The sequence below is a fragment of the Lissotriton helveticus genome, chromosome 5_1, assembly GCF_964261635.1.
Source record: "Lissotriton helveticus chromosome 5_1, aLisHel1.1, whole genome shotgun sequence".
NCBI classification, from domain to species: Eukaryota; Metazoa; Chordata; class Amphibia; order Caudata; family Salamandridae; genus Lissotriton; species Lissotriton helveticus.
This window is the reverse complement of record NC_136065.1, coordinates 935,678,794-935,695,451: the sequence shown is the minus strand read 5'-3', so window position 1 is coordinate 935,695,451 and position 16,658 is coordinate 935,678,794. Positions and strand designations below refer to the sequence as shown.

The 16,658-nt window shown below is 45.4% G+C and overlaps 1 protein-coding gene across 5 annotated transcripts in view; it reads right to left on the bottom strand.

The window, feature by feature from the left end:
* The window catches only part of CPEB3 (cytoplasmic polyadenylation element binding protein 3), a 1,058,629-nt gene that overhangs the window by 831,737 nt on the left and 210,234 nt on the right, over positions 1-16,658 (bottom strand). The window lies entirely within an intron of this gene.

Below are 16,658 nucleotides of genomic sequence, written 5' to 3'. Positions count from 1 at the left end.
GTTAAAAAAGACTGTATTATATACTATGTGAACGTGATATGATGTATGGCATACTGTGCAGTCTGAAATAAAGAGTTAAAACAAAAAGAAATACTAAGGCTTCCATAACCACTTCGGCCGTATACAGGTTCTGATAACAGTCCCGGAACATCCTTTGTTCATTGCGTTCCACAGTCAACCAGCGCCAATCCCCAGTTTGGAGTTTCACAATGTGCACCTGACCGTGTGCCTGACACAGCTGACAAGCCAGGAGTGTCCCTTATTTATTCCCGTGACACAAGGGATTGTACAGAGTTCCCCTAGTAAAGGTCTATAAAGGAGTCTCGCTCTCAGTGAAGGTGGTGGAGAGGGGGGAGCCAAAGGGTCCCTTTTCGGAACTAAGAAACCTCATACAACTGCAAGGCTGGATGACATATTTCATTCAGCCCTTTGTGATGTTGTTTGCATCATCGGCTTCCTGCTCCTGCGTCAAGCCGGCGCTGCAATGCCTGACGGGTAACACTATGTGTTACTCTCTGTCGGAGTTCTTTTGTTCCTTGCCGTGATGTTTTGGTTTGTGAGGTACAAAAAATAGGTGAAGTAGTGAGCGGAATGTGGGTTAAAATAAGTTAGGTAGTCCACTAAGAAAACTTTAATGGTGTGGCTAGCTACTTTGTTAAAAAGTGAAAAGAGGGGTATAGAGGACCAAGGTAACCATTAGTATGGCCTCATTTCAACCCTCCAACATGGTCAACATGTTTCATGCCCACAGGGGGCAATTCTTCAGGACCAAAAATTGTGCTCATATACTTAAAAAGTACCCTTGGGAGGACCTCAAGAGTACGGGTAATACAACCTTGTTAGGTCAATGCCCGGAGTTCAGCCAAAAAAGTACTGTCACACCGTCGGACCTAGGGATACATATTCCCCCCTCATAGTAGCATTGCTGTAGCGCTAGAAGGGGGCGTTCTGCCTTGCCTGACCACTGTGCACTAAGTTGGCACCAAAGGCTAGCAAGCTGGTGCTTATTTCGATGGGTAAGCGCATGTTTATCTTGCTGTTCTAGAGCTTTGATGTCTGCCGTCAGCTTAGACTCAATCAGTCGGGCTTCCTGTCCCCGGGCAATTGCCAATGAAGAGACAGTCCCCCGGATTGTGAACTTGAACCCATCCCATCTCAGATGGGGCGATATGTCCGGTAGGGTATTAAGAGTAAAATATTAATTAATCCCTTTGCGAAATTCAGCTACATCTACTGGGTCAAGGAGGAAATGCGGGGACAGGCGCCATCGCAGTGGACTACAACGCAGAGAAAGGTAAACCGGTCAGGTTGCTTCAATGTGGGCATGATCGGAAAGAGATATAACGGACATCCGTATTGACATAATGTTGCGGAGAAGGGAATGAGTTATAAGCATGAAATCAATGTGGGAGTATGAGGTATGCATGTGGGAATAAAAGGAATAATCCTGTATGTCGGGGTGCCTATATTGCCATGCATCCAAGAGCCTAGTGTAGGACAGGTGGAGTCGTCTTCCCCCGAATGTTATGCATGAGGTCTACCTTGAAATGCATCAGTCACTACCCTTCCGCTCCACGTGGGACTCCTCTAATACGTATATTGTTTCGATGACTTCTATTTTCCAAGTCCTCTTGCTTTACTTACAGTTTGAAATGCTGTCCCAGGGTCATCACTCATTTACATAACACTTCCTGATTCTTGACCTGGCGTCATCCACAGTACGCTCTAGATCATCCACGCAACCTCCTATCTCTGTGACCTCTCTCCTGAGCTCTTTGATGCAGGTCATGCGATCCGTTTTGATTGATCCTATGACCAAACAAATTTCTTTCAGGAAGTGCTCCATATAGTCTTGGGTGAGAGGCGACGTAGACGTGCACTTCAAAGGCTCCATCGTCGCAGATTCCTTCTTATCAGGTACTGCAGATTGGGGCCTGCTCCACAGTGAGGTCACCTGGGTGTCCTTAAGGGATTTGTTGTAAACATACATGGCCCCTACTGCAGCCCGGCCCCTGGGAGACAAGTGAGCCCGGTCAGATTGGAACACACTTAAGGAGGAAACTTTGCCATATCTTTAAGACAATGGGAGATGAAAGTACATTAATGTGGACTACATACATCTCTTTGAAGAATTATCTAAGGCTGTTTCTAGATGTAGGAAACTGGATCTTTGTTGCAGTAGTCCCCCAATTCTTGCCTGGTATTTGATGCAACTTTGAATGAAGTGCACTGGGTTACTGTTAACAAGGTCCCCAGTGCCAGTGTTCTTTTCTCAAAACAAGTTAACTGGTCAATTGGTCCCCAATTGTTTGTAGCTCCTTTGTAAGTCCCTAGTAAATAGGACCCCTGATACCTAGGGCAGAGGCACTGTAGAGGGTCCCTAAGATCTGCAGCATATATTATGCCACTCTAAGGAACCCAGCACCAAACTCATGCAGACTGCCATTGCCGGCTGCGTGGCAAGGTGCTCTAAAAAGTAAAACTGAGACATGCACACACCTTGTGTGCATGTACCCTAACACTGCATGTAATATTTGTAAGTCACCCCTACAGCAAGCTTTACAGCCCTAAGGCAGGATGCATATTTTACATGTGAGGACATATCTGCTAGAGCAAATATGCCCCTGTGCTGACCAGATCAATAACTGACAGTACAAATGAACAGGGAAGCCAGCGAGCGCAGCGGGCGCGACGACGCTCGTCCGCGCCGAGTCTGAGCCAAGGGCCACCCCCCTTACATCACTAGCTTCAGAGCCCAGATACTACAGTGCTGAAACCCTCCACAGCCTTAGGCCTTCCAGTAGCATGTGCACTCGGCACACCTACCATGCCGTGACCTTGCCACAAGTCTGTCCCAAATGCCATCTACCCCTTAACATCAAACCAGACCCGGAACTTACATATGATTTTCGCATGTTTCTACTGAACTGTTGCTCCCTGCCGAAACATTGCGCCGAAATGGCACTGTTAATAGAGGAACATACTCCAGATATACTGTTTCTTACGGAGACATGGCTGACACCTGAGTCCGACCCTGCGGTCGTAGACGCTCTTTCGCCAGGCTTCCAAATCAGTCGGCTTGACCGACCCAAAGGGAGAGGAGGAGGTTTGGCAATTATCCACAAAGAACAGTATCATTGTAGAGCTGCCCCTGAAACCATCCCGGACTGTGAGAGTCTTGCCTTTAACATCAAACTCTCACCCAACAGCTGCTTCTCAGGCACTCTAGTCTACCGCCCCCCGGGCCCCTCGAAGCAGTTCCACGGAAACCTACCTTCAAGTGTGGCCGAACGAGTCAGTACCACAGCCAATTTTACCCTGCTTGGTGACCTCAATCTGCATTTTGACTCCTCACTAGACCACATAGCTGCCACCCTAGCAGACGACCTAGCTGCCCTCCAACTCACCCAACGTGTCTCAACCCCTACCCACATCAAGGGCCACCTGCTGGACCCTGTCTTCAGCAACTGCCCCGATCTCCTAGTCGGCCCACCTATTCCCCTGCCGTGGACAGACCATTTCATGGGTCCCATCAACTGGACCTCACTCAAACACCCATCCACTGCACCCACTACCAAGCTCATGCGAGCTTGGTCTCGTCTCGCGGTGGATAACTGGTCCACTAAACTTGCTAGCACTCAACCCAGTGATCACGAGGATCCTGGCCTAGCCAACCAGGCCTATGTCAACTGGATCACACAAACGCTAGACACTACTCTCCCAACAAGTAAGACTACGCTGAAACGCCCCCACAAAACTGCCCCCTGGTACACGGACTCCCTCAGGGACAAGAAACGGCTATGCAGGAGGCTGGAAAGACGCTGGCGCTCAGATTACTCGGCTGACAATAAAACCCGCTACCGAGAATCTATCTGCGAATACAAAACGCAAGTTAAATCAGCTCAGGCCACATATTTCTCTGATAGAATAGTGATGGCCAAATCCAAACCGAAGGAGATCTTTCACATCGTGAAACAGTTAACGAGGCCTCCCCCCGCCTTGCAGGTTGGAAAAACCACCACCCACTGCAATAATGTTGCGGAATTCTTCTTCCAAAAAGTAAACACCATCTATTCAGCCTTCCCCCCCCCCCCCCGGAACTTATCGCCTCTTCTATCCAACAGAATAAACCCCCAGCACCTTATCCCCCCTACTACCCCAATCCACCTTGACTCACTTTCCCCTATTGGACCTCACAACTCTTGAATCCTTAGCGAAGAGAGTCAAATCTGGATCCCCTGACGACCCCGCCCCTCCAGACATAATAATGGCCGCCTCCCAGATCACCCTGCCTATAATTAGGGCAGTATTAAACACTTCAATCACCTCCAGCACCGTTCCGGTCGTCTGGAAGCAGACCATGGTCAGAGCTCTACTAAAAAAGCCCAGCCTCGATCCAACTGACCTGGGCAATTATCGACCCATCTCCCTTTTCCCCTGGGTGAGCAAGATCTTAGAAAGACATGTAAATCATCATCTAGTTAACTTTCTGGAAAGCTTTAACTTACTAGATCCCACGCAGACGGGGTTTAGACCGAAACACGGGACCGAGACCGCCCTCCTCATGGTCACCGAGGAAGCTAGGAAAATCCTGGATCAAGGAGGGTCAGTGGCAGTGATCCTCCTTGACCTAAGCGCAGCGTTCGATACGGTCAGCCACAACACCCTGCTACACCGTATGTCCTGCGCCGGGATCAAGGACAAAGCCTGGCTATGGTTCAAATCCTTTTTAGAAGACAGATCCTTCAGAGTCTTTGAAGGTGAGTCTGTCTCCTTCAGCAGACCCCTGAAGTGTGGAGTCCCCCAGGGCTCCTCTCTGAGCCCCGCACTATTCAACCTGTACATGAGGCCACTGGCTGACGTAGTCCACCCTTTCGGGATTAAGATCATCTCGTATGCGGACGACACGCAGCTGGTGGTCTCACTGGCGCAGGAGGACAACCGAAATGCCTCAGGTGGGCTCAGAGAATGCCTAGAAGAGGTGAAGACCTGGATGTCCTCTTCATCCCTCAAGTTGAACGGGGACAAAACGGAGCTGATGCTCCTAGGCCCCCCAGATCTCCGCCTCCCCGATGCCCTATGGCCCCCGTGTCTGGGCCCTCCACCAACTCCTAAAGATAATATCAAAAGCCTTGGAGTTTGGTTGGACAGCTCCCTCTCCTTCAACGTGCAGGCCACAAAACTGTCTGCCACCTGTTTTGGCATCATGAGGATGCTAAAGAAAATCTTTCCCCTCCTTCCCATGGAAGCCAAACAGGTGGCTATACAAAGGCTTATACAATCTCGCCTTGATTTTAATAATGTGCTCTATCTCTGCGCCCCAGAGTACACTCTGCGCAGGCTGCAAACAGTGCAGAACTGCACAGCCCGTCTACTGCTGGAGATCCCTCGCAGACAATCAGTGAGGGCCAGACTGGTTAGCCTCCACTGGCTACCGGTCCGCCAAAGATTTCTATTTAAGGCAATGTGTATTGCCCATCAAGCCTTCTGGGACACTGGCCCGAGTATTAGTCGCGACCTAGTCACTCATTACATCCCCAACAGAAGTCTTCGTTCCAGCCAGACCTTTCTAGCAGCGACTCCCAGAATAAAACAAATCCAGATCCGGCGGCAGGTCCTTTGCCCATAATGCCTCCAGAACTTGGAATGCCCTTCCACTGCACCTCAGGGCCAATTCCAATCTCACTGCGTTCCGCAAACAGCTTAAAACCTTCCTTTTTAACTCACCGTTTTAGACCTTCCCCCCCTCCCCTTTTGTCTCTCTGGTAGGTTTTGGTTATTGCTAGCGCTTGGACGCCTCAGGGCAGCAATTCGCGCTCTACAAATCCACATCAAATCAAATCAAAATCTTAAGGTATGTATTGGGCACTGGTCAAAACAAGTTTCCCAGCTACATAATGGCTTCTCTGAAACCTATGGCGTTTGGTATCATACACCTCATATTAATAAACCCACACTGATTCTAGTGAGGAATTTATTAATACATGCACCCAGAGTGTATATTAGAGGTACCCCCTGAAAACCTACCAACCTCTAGTGTGTTGGCTGACTGGTCCTATCCAGCCTGCCCCCACAGATGCGTTTCTGACCCCTAGGAGGTGAGAGAGCATGCTCTCTGAGGTCGGAAACGAATGCCTTCTCTGGCAGGAGGTGTTGTCACTTCCTTCAAGCATGATGACTGTAAATCTGCATATCAAAGCAGGCTTCAAAGACCCCCACTGCATGTGATAAGCAACCCTGGTTTCCCCCAGACAGGGGATATGCCACCCCCAGCCCAGGGCCCATTTGGCACTTAGACGAGTGGGAGAAAATTAGCTAGTAAGGAGGTGTGTTCACTCTCAGGCTAGTACCACCCCAAAGGTGGGCTACCCGAAATGAACACCACTAGGAAAATTCCACCATCTTGGTGAAAATAGGTCCTTTGGGTCAGGGTTATGCCCACGTCCCACAAGAAGTGGTCATCTAGAGGGTGCAGTCACCCTAAAGGCAAGTAGCCCATTGGCTACTACCTGACACTCCCTGTAACACCTCAAAATACAGTATCTAGATGGCACCTGTAGGAAAGTGCTCTTTTTGCATGGTTACCCCCTACCCTTTTGCCAGATACCTGATGCACATTGACTGAGTGTGTCCTGGGTCCCTGCCACTCCAGTTACAAGGGCTTATGTTCTTTCCCTAACCTGTGGCATTGTTTCCATAATTGGTGCAACTCTAGCCTACCTGTAAGTCCCTTATAAGTGGTACCTTTGGTACCAAGGGCATGGCAGCCAGGGAAAGGCCTCTGAGGGCTGCAGCATGAATTATGCCACCCTCAGGGACCTCTCACCCCAAACATGCACCACTGCCATTGTAGCCTGCATGTTGTGGTGCAGCTAAACGTGAAGACTCAAAATGGCACACATCCCTGTGTGCCATGCCTGCCCAGCACTGTATAAGACCCAGGTAAGTCACCCTTAAAGCAGGGTGCACTATACCTCATGTGAGGGCCTATCTGCATGAGCAGACAGGCGCCTATAATATCTAAGACCATTCTTTGATATTATAAGTGCACAATAAAGCCACACTCAGTAAATGTTCTAGAAATTGGTCATTTCGAGTTTTGTAGCACTGTAATAGCTTTACAGAATCCTGGGATGTTTGGTTTCAAACATCTCAGAATAATGCACCGATTCCAGTGTCAGATTTGTTATCCAATGCACTCAGGGGTCCCTTCTAGAAGGGACCCCTGAACAAAACCACTGGTGGGTTCTTGACTGGTGCACACCAGCCTGCCACCAGGAGACAGGTTTCTGGATCCCTGGAGTGGGAGCCTTCATTCCAAGGGCCCAGAAACAAAGCCTTTCCTGGGCGTAGGTGTTCACACCTTCCCCAGGTAAGGAAGATCCATGTGGCAGGGAAGCTTCAAAGCCCTTGCGGCCTTTGCAACACAACCCCCAGACTCTCCTGCTATTTGAAGCAGGCCCCCTTTCCTGTCTCACCCCGTTTTTGGCAGGAAGACAGACAGGAAAAATCAGGACAGCCCAGAAGGTGTGCCCACCTCTGCCAACCTCACCCCTCTGGTGGGGGAGGCGAGGTGAAGCCCACTTTGCAGTGCCTGCCATCTTGCAGATGGCAGGCACCCTCCAGTCAGGGATTATGCCCTCTTCCCCACGTGGGGTGAGCATACTAATGGTGTAGTCACGCTAAGGTAAGTAGCCCTTGGCTACTACCTTACTACCTTGGTTACGCCCCTAAATACAGTATTTAGGGGCACCCCTAAATCCAGCTCAGAAGAATTGACGACCTACGAAGACTGGAACCCAAAGACATCGCAGCAGTTAAGATTCCACACCCAACTGACTTGGACACAGCCCTGCCGGCCTGACTGCAGCTCCGAAAACCCCCTGTGAAGAAAATGACAGCTCCAAAAAGGATCAGCAACCTCCAGACTTGGTAAGGACTGATCCACTGCTCCAAACAAAACTTGAGACTCCTGAGGGCAGTGTCCCTGTCCACAAAAGAAAATCAAGACCCAGTGAAACCAAGAAACCCTGCTCCAGGACTAACCTCTGCACCAGCCGTCCACAACCTGTGTCCAGAGGGCCCACCAGTCCTGAAGTGGTTCCCCAGCGGACCTGACCGCCAAACCATCGAGGTCCAATGTTGACACCTGCAGCCTCTCCACGACGACTCCCCTCAACCGCGACCCTCTGGTAAGGAGACAACCCGACACTAGAAGACACCCCTGCAGCCTTCGGGCCTGAGTCCTGTCGACCAGTTCCAAAGGTGTCCTGATGTCCTCCTGCATCTGAAGTTACTTGCCTGGCTGTTGGTTTCCCTCGTCTTGCTTCCTGGCAGATACCTGCAGCCTGGGACCGATTTTGAAGATCATCGTAGGAAAGCATTGGGCGCTCGACGCTGTGAAAGCACTCTGCACCCGGCCGCCCCTCTCCCGCTGGTGGTGCAGTTTTGGTGCTATTTGGGTCCCCCTTTGCCCTCACCTAAACCACAAAAGATCTTCGTCCTAACCTGATTGGCCTGCCCACGGTCAGCCTTAATATGCGGTAGCACTAGTCCCACTGGCTAGCATTGGCCCAAATACCAAATTTTTCACTCTGCACACGGTCACCCTAGTGCCGCTGGTGGTGCACTTTGAGTGCAGAAATTTACCTTGGGGAACCTTGGTTCTACCCACAAAAAGACCATACCAAAAGTCGTTTTACTTACCTTTAATAGCTAACTTCGTTTTTCCCATAGGATTGCATAGTGTGGCCTTTCTCTGAAAATGTTTTAAGTGTTGACTCTGCCTTGTGTTGCAACAAAAATGTTTTAAACTGCTGTGGTAACGGTATTGTTTCTAAAAATGCTCAATAAAAATAAGTAAACATTTTTTTTAGATGTTTCAGTTGTTGCTGGATAACAAGAGGGACGGAACACATCCTTTGCATTTGTGAAATTGTTTTCTGAAAAATCAAAGTATTTTTTCAAGACCAGAGTCAAGTCAAAGCTTTCTTAAATAAAAAATTCCATCTGACAAAAAATGTACAATATGTGAAGCCATATGACTTTACCAAATGTCCTATGTTCTCTGTTTTTGGAGAGAAATAGATTAGTAGAATGTCTGTATTATGTTTCTTTCTGTAGACTTTCTCTTTCAATCGGACGGCATAAAGAAGCCAAGTTGGAATCTGCTCACTGTTTCATGACTTGGGGAGGGAGTTTGGAAATACTGTCCACATCAGTGCTGCAAGTGCAAATGTAAGTGTCAGTTCTGACACATGAGCCTGATCACAGCTCTGAAAAAGCATGCCTTGTCTTTCCCACAACTTTGAGCTCCATGTACAGTACTTCTCTGTATCCTAACATACAGTACATTTCTTGCAAGGTTATCACTTTTCACTACAGTCTGCACACTCTCTTGAGAACATTTTATGGTATCTTTGGACTTTCTGGGAAACTTGATGGCTTGTGAGCACCTTTCCATCATTAACCAAACCAAACATTTCCCAGCTTACCGCATTCATGTGCCTTTGCTCTGTGGAAGGTATTTATTTTCGCTTACTGCATACCCTTTCTGACTCTTGTGGGTATATAGTTACTGTGCACGCTCCAGGAACAACAATTACACAGAGACCCAATTGACCTCAACAGTAAAGTCAACAAGCATGCACAATAGGACCAAAGCAGAAATACTAACTGTAGAAAATGACTATCTTTTTGGTCTACCCACAGATTTAGTCCTATCTGGATTTGCTGGTTGTAGAACTCTGTGCACTTTACCACTACTAACAAGCACTAAAGTGCCCGTGCTCCCCATTTTAACATGGTTGGCATACTCCTAACTGGCATATTTAACTTTCCAGTAAGTCCCTTGTATATGGTACACAGTCTACCCAGAGCCTGGAAGTTATATGCCACAAGTGGATTTCTACTACAGTAGCAATGCAAACATGGCTTAAGGCCTACCATGGTAGTTTGGCTGTAAAGTATAACAATTGCAATCTGTCTGTCAAAATAAACCCTTTTGACAGGTCTAAACCGTCCTTTTAAATATTAATAAGTCACCCCTAAGTAGGCCATTAAGCCCATCAAAAGTAGGACATATAGAAATGTAATGTTTACATGCCCTTACAGTGACTAGTACCCAAAAACAATTTTCAATGTAGGACGGCTGGCTGGCCCAAACAAAAACATTGGGAAGCAACAGTAAGAAAACAAGTTACTTACCTGTAACTTTGGTTCTCCAGTATTGGAAACTTTTATAGATTCCATTGCTAGTATCATTCCCCGTCGTCGGAATGGGAGGCCCCGGTATACATAAAAAAGCAATAGAAACCATCACTAAAACAGAACCCAGGCCTAGGCCCATTCCTGTTTTGCATCCTATCTACCTCATTTTGTAAAAGAGACCCAAAAAAATGAACAGTCAATCAGCTTGTCCTCAACCCCTTGGAAACCTCCTGAGAGAAGCTCAGAACCTCAGATTTTTCGTAGCCGTTGTGTAACCAAACCACTGAATATGGAGAGGCTGAGCTTTCCCCGGGGAGTTGGGGGGGTTGCATGGGAATCTATGAAAGTTTACAATACTGAAGAACCAAAGTTACAGGTAAATAACTTGTTTTCTTACTCCAGTATTGGAACTTTCATAGATTTGCATGCTTGTATCAGAGTAGCTAACAGTTATCAGCACATTTTTGGAACCATGACCATTATAAAATGAAGAACAAATCAATAACATCATCACCATAAAGACATTATTAATAGTCAATAACATACTTAGAAAACTTAAGAAACCACAACACATGAGGTTAAAAAATGTGCAAAAGTTGGTAAAACAGTAACATGGAAGGAGGGATGAAAGGGAAAGCTCACCACTATTGAAAGAGGTTCCTCGGGACTGCTTGGCCGACTGCTGTGTCTCTCTGCGTCGCTGCATCCAGGCAGTGATGTCTCGTAAACATATGTGTACTGCTCCAGGTCGCTGCCCGGCAGATCTCTTGGAGAGAAACACCCGCAAAGAGGGCTGTAGAAGAGGAAATCGCCCTTGTGGAAAAAGCACGGACTCGACCTTCCAGAGGCTTGCCCGCTGCCTTGTGACAATATTGGATAGCATTAGTAATCCAACGTGCGATCCCCTGTTTGGATAGGGAAAAACCCTTACGAGGGTCGCTGAAAGATACAAATAGTTGAGAAAACTTTCTGAAGTCTTTAGTCCTTTGGAGATAGAATTTTGAGCACCTCTGAACATCCAGAGAGTGAAGGGCTTTCTCTGCAGGAGCAGCCAGCTGAGGGAAAAAAGTCGTGAGAATTACCGGCTCATTCAAATGAAAGTCTGAAGGAACTTTAGGTATGAATTTTGGGTTAGTTCGTAAAATTACTATTCCTTTTTTGAACTGTAGAAAAGGTTCTTGAATGGCGAGAGCCTGCAATTCGCCCACACGCCTCGCAGAAGTCAATGCCAAAAGAAGCGCTACCTTCCAGGAGAGAAATTTCAGCTCCGCCTTGTGAATAGGTTCAAAAGGAGGCTTCATAAGCTGGGCCAGAACCAAGTTCAGATGCCACAGGGGAGGAGGAGGCTTGACCGGAGGGAAGACTCTGAAAAGTCCCTTGAGAAACCGTTTGACAATTCTTGCTGACCAGAGTGAGGGGCCTCAAGACGTGCTTCTGAAACGGGAAATTGCCGCCAGGTGAACCTTGATAGAAGAGTGAGCGAGACCCGCTTTTGCTTATGACAAAATGTACGGAAGAACTTCCTGTGGCTCCGAATCAAAAGAATGGAGTCCTTTGGGCTGGCACCAAATGCAGAAACGCTTCCATTTTAATTTGTAAGTCTTGTTTGTACTTGAGGCTCTTGCTTGAGAGAGAACGTCCGTGAATTCTGCTGAGAGTTCAGACCACGAAATTCTCGCTGCTCAGAAGCCATGCTGAGAGCTGAAGAGTCTGAGGATCCTGATGTAAGACTTAGCACTGGGACATCGTCAGCAGCGAAGGAATCGGCTGCAGATGAAGTGGAAGGTCCAGGGAAAGAAGGTTAAGCTCTGTGAACCAAAACTGTCTGGGCCACGCTGGAGCTATCAGAATAATCTTGCACGGTTCTGCTTTGAGCTTTCTGAGAATCCTGGGAATCAGAGGAATAGGGGCAAAAGCGTAAACAAATGAGCCTGACCAGGCCATCGGAAGCGCTTTCCCCAACGATCCTGGATGGTTAACCCTGCTTGCATAGAACCGGCATTTCTTGTTCTGAGGAGTGGCAAAGAGATCTATTGCCGGTGTGCCCCACCTCCGAAACCCTTCTTGTAAAGTCGTCCAGTTCACACTCGTGGCTGACAGACTTCAGTCTGCTGAGCTTGTCTGCTGCTTTGTTGAGGACACCTGGACGATGTTCCTCCCGGAGTGAAACCTCTTGCTGAATTGCCCATTCCCAGATTGTTTGGGCTTCTTGTGACAACAGACGAGATCTGGTACCTCCTTTCTTGTTTATATAATGCATAGCAGTCGTGTTGTCCATAGGTATAAGGACTGAAGACTGTCGAATTCTTGGAAGGAAAGCCTGTAAAGCTAGGCGAATCGCCCTGAGTTCTAGCAAACTGATATGCAATATCTGATGCTGAGGCCTCCATCAGCCGCTTACGTGAAGGTCCTGTAACACTGCTCCCAAGCCTTCGAGAGAGGCGTCTGTAGTTATAATGTGAGGAGCCGGGGATAGTCTGAAAGAGAGCCCTTGAGAAATGTTTTCCTTAGTCATCCACCAAGATGCGGCGTCTCTCATGGTCTTGGTAACTGAGATCTTGTCGTCGAAGGATGCGTCGACTTGGCGCCACTGCAAATCCGACTCCTCCTGAAGAGGACACATTCTTAGCTTGCAATGTGGAATCAGGGGTATGCATGAGAAGATGGAACCCAGCAGGGAATTGTAGAGGCGAACTGAAAGTGACTTTCTTTTTAATAATAGGGAAGCTATTGACATTAGTTTGTCTTGTCTCTCCAAGGACGGGAAAGCCTTGTTTATTGAAGTGTCCAGAATGGCCCCTAGGAACCTGGCTGTCCTTGACGGAAGAAGAGAAGACTTCTGTTCGTTGAGTGTCAGGCCAAGACTGGAAAACAGACGTGTACACCTTATGACTGATTCTTTTGCTGCCTGCTTGGTAGGAGCTTTTATCAACCAGTCGTCCAGGTAAGGGAAGACCTGGAGTTTCTGTCTTTGTAGAAAGGCTGCTACCGGAGCTAAAACCTTCGTGAAGATCCGTGGAGCAGAGCGCAGACCAAAAGGAAGAACCTTGAATTGAAAATGGCTCTTGGCTACTGTAAAGCGAAGATACCTTCTGTGAGCTGGATGGATGGGTACATGGAAATATTGCGTAAAGGTATCAAGGACCCCCTGAACAAACTGATACTCTAAGTCCTAGGTCAGGGATTAACAGAGCGAAAAGTAACAACCAAGGCACTTGAAAGACAAATTAATAATGTTGAAAAGGATTACATAAATGAAAGAGGAATGTAGGTAGGTCTGAATTCAAATTTTATTACTAATCGGATTAAAAAAGAGATCACAGACATTGGTACACATCATATATATAAACAGGTATTTTAAAAAAAGGGAGGAAAGTATAAAATCAACAAATTAGCAACAAAAAACACATTCAAAACATTTTTATAAAATCTTACACAAATTAATTCTCAGACATAAAATGGAAAAATTATAAAACTGTGGCATTAACAAATAAGTTCTCTATGCGCGTTTCGGCGGCCAGCGCCTTCTTCTGGAGTAGCCACGTATATCCTGTGCAATGAAGAAAAAAAAGGGGGGAAAAATAGCCAGATTTTAAAAATAATACTAGTCTGTAACACATTCATAAAGGAATAACATCTCTAAACAATTTATAAAATTATATGGATTGACCTACATTTTACATCACTTTCATATTGTCAAACAAATATACATTTTATTCTTTGCCTCTTCACTGAGGACCTTCATTTCTTTGTGCATTTCACGCCTAACATGGGGGGAATAGGAATTAATAATACTTGATACTCAACTAAAACTTACATATGGGGTTTCGGATATCTTATGGGGGGAGAGAAGGGCACCCAAATCTTCAGAATATACTTACATAAATAAAGCAAAAGCGTCACAGGATAAAGTAATCAAAATGCAGACTTGTTTTTCTGTGTGACAATGATCTAGATAAGAACATAAAGAATAAGACACCAGATTTCCAAAATTTATAAATAGAATATTTACTGACTCGATGTTAAAGGATGATTGGACTATGTAATTAGTATTCTTTACCTAATAATAGTTCAAAAAGATTCTGTAGCCGTGGATAATTGCTTCAAATTTGTGGCCAGGGAATCTTTATTACTATATCGGACAAGAGAAAAATATTATAGGCGATATATTACTGCATGGACCTATTTATTAAAGGTTCTATAGTATAACATATGATACAAGCTCATTTATGGCATATGCTTATGTTTAGATGAGTATTCTGACCAGTATATCTCCGCCCTTCCCGGATGGATGGATATTAAATAGGCTTTACTCCAATTAGCAAAAAATAGGGCAGTTTATTAATGGGGCAGATAGTTAAGGAAAGGGTTAATACACATATTAGTACCTGGATAAACACACTGTATACTGTGGTATTTTATCTTCTTTGTTGACGGTTCATATAAATTTAAAAGATCAGTCAGAATCCTATGGCAAAACATAATATAAGACTGATTCAGCTCAGAGTTCTGAATAATCACAAGTTAGGAAAATGAGAAATATTTTAAATGAATACCTGATCAAGTATATATAATTGCAACACTCGCTCTTCAAAACATTTTATCGGAATCTATAAATAATGAAGCAAGAGATTATTCAAGAGTTTTCTCAATAATAACTAAGTAAGTCCTGAATTTGCCGTGGTATAGGAGGCATAAAACATACCTCATGAAGTTAAAAAATGGTTCCTGGTTCATAACTAACAGAGGAGCCTTCTTGATGCGAAAATCTCCTACTAGGCAGTACAATGCTGCAACTAGAAGATAAAAAAAGGGCGGGTGGAAAAAGTTGGAGAATTGAAAAGATATTTAGCTTAAAACTATCCTAAAGTAGTTTGCGATTAAAAGACGGCAGAGTTCTCTGGCTTCTAGGATATGTAGCAGCAAATGAGAGTTTCACGCGCGGTAAATATACTGAGGTCAAGAACAGCGCCGAAGGACTAACAATCACTGCACCTCCGTGCACATCGGAATAGGAGAGGTCGATGATGGACAGCGGAGGTGCAGTGATTGTTAGTCCTTCGGCGCTGTTCTTGACCTCCCCCTTCCCCTTCCATCCCCAGGTGCACGCACTTGCGCCCTAATTACCGAGCCGCACGCAGTATATTTACCGCGCGTGAAACTCTCATTTGCTGCTACATATCCTAGAAGCCAGAGAACCCGCGCCTCGCTCTTCAATCGTTCCAGTCGTTTGAAACAGAATAACTCGGTAAGCGTTCACTGTCTCTGCCGTCTTTTAATCGCAAACTACTTTAGGATAGTTTTAAGCTAAATATCTTTTCAATTCTCCAACTTTTTCCACCCGCCCTTTTTTTATCTTCTAGTTGCAGCATTGTACTGCCTAGTAGGAGATTTTCGCATCAAGAAGGCTCCTCTGTTAGTTATGAACCAGGAACCATTTTTTAACTTCATGAGGTATGTTTTATGCCTCCTATACCACGGCAAATTCAGGACTTACTTAGTTATTATTGAGAAAACTCTTGAATAATCTCTTGCTTCATTATTTATAGATTCCGATAAAATGTTTTGAAGAGCGAGTGTTGCAATTATATATACTTGATCAGGTATTCATTTAAAATATTTCTCATTTTCCTAACTTGTGATTATTCAGAACTCTGAGCTGAATCAGTCTTATGTTATGTTTTGCCATAGGATTCTGACTGATCTTTTAAATTTATATGAACCGTCAACAAAGAAGATAAAATACCACAGTATACAGTGTGTTTATCCAGGTACTAATATGTGTATTAACCCTTTCCTTAACTATCTGCCCCATTAATAAACTGCCCTATTTTTTGCTAATTGGAGTAAAGCCTATTTAATATCCATCCATCCGGGAAGGGCGGAGATATACTGGTCAGAATACTCATCTAAACATAAGCATATGCCATAAATGAGCTTGTATCATATGTTATACTATAGAGCCTTTAATAAATAGGTCCATGCAGTAATATATCGCCTATAATATTTTTCTCTTGTCCGATATAGTAATAAAGATTCCCTGGCCACAAATTTGAAGCAATTATCCACGGCTACAGAATCTTTTTGAACTATTATTAGGTAAAGAATACTAATTACATAGTCCAATCATCCTTTAACATCGAGTCAGTAAATATTCTATTTATAAATTTTGGAAATCTGGTGTCTTATTCTTTATGTTCTTATCTAGATCATTGTCACACAGAAAAACAAGTCTGCATTTTGATTACTTTATCCTGTGACGCTTTTGCTTTATTTATGTAAGTATATTCTGAAGATTTGGGTGCCCTTCTCTCCCCCCATAAGATATCCGAAACCCCATATGTAAGTTTTAGTTGAGTATCAAGTATTATTAATTCCTATTCCCCCCATGTTAGGCGTGAAATGCACAAAGAAATGAAGGTCCTCAGTGAAGAGGCAAAGAATAAAAT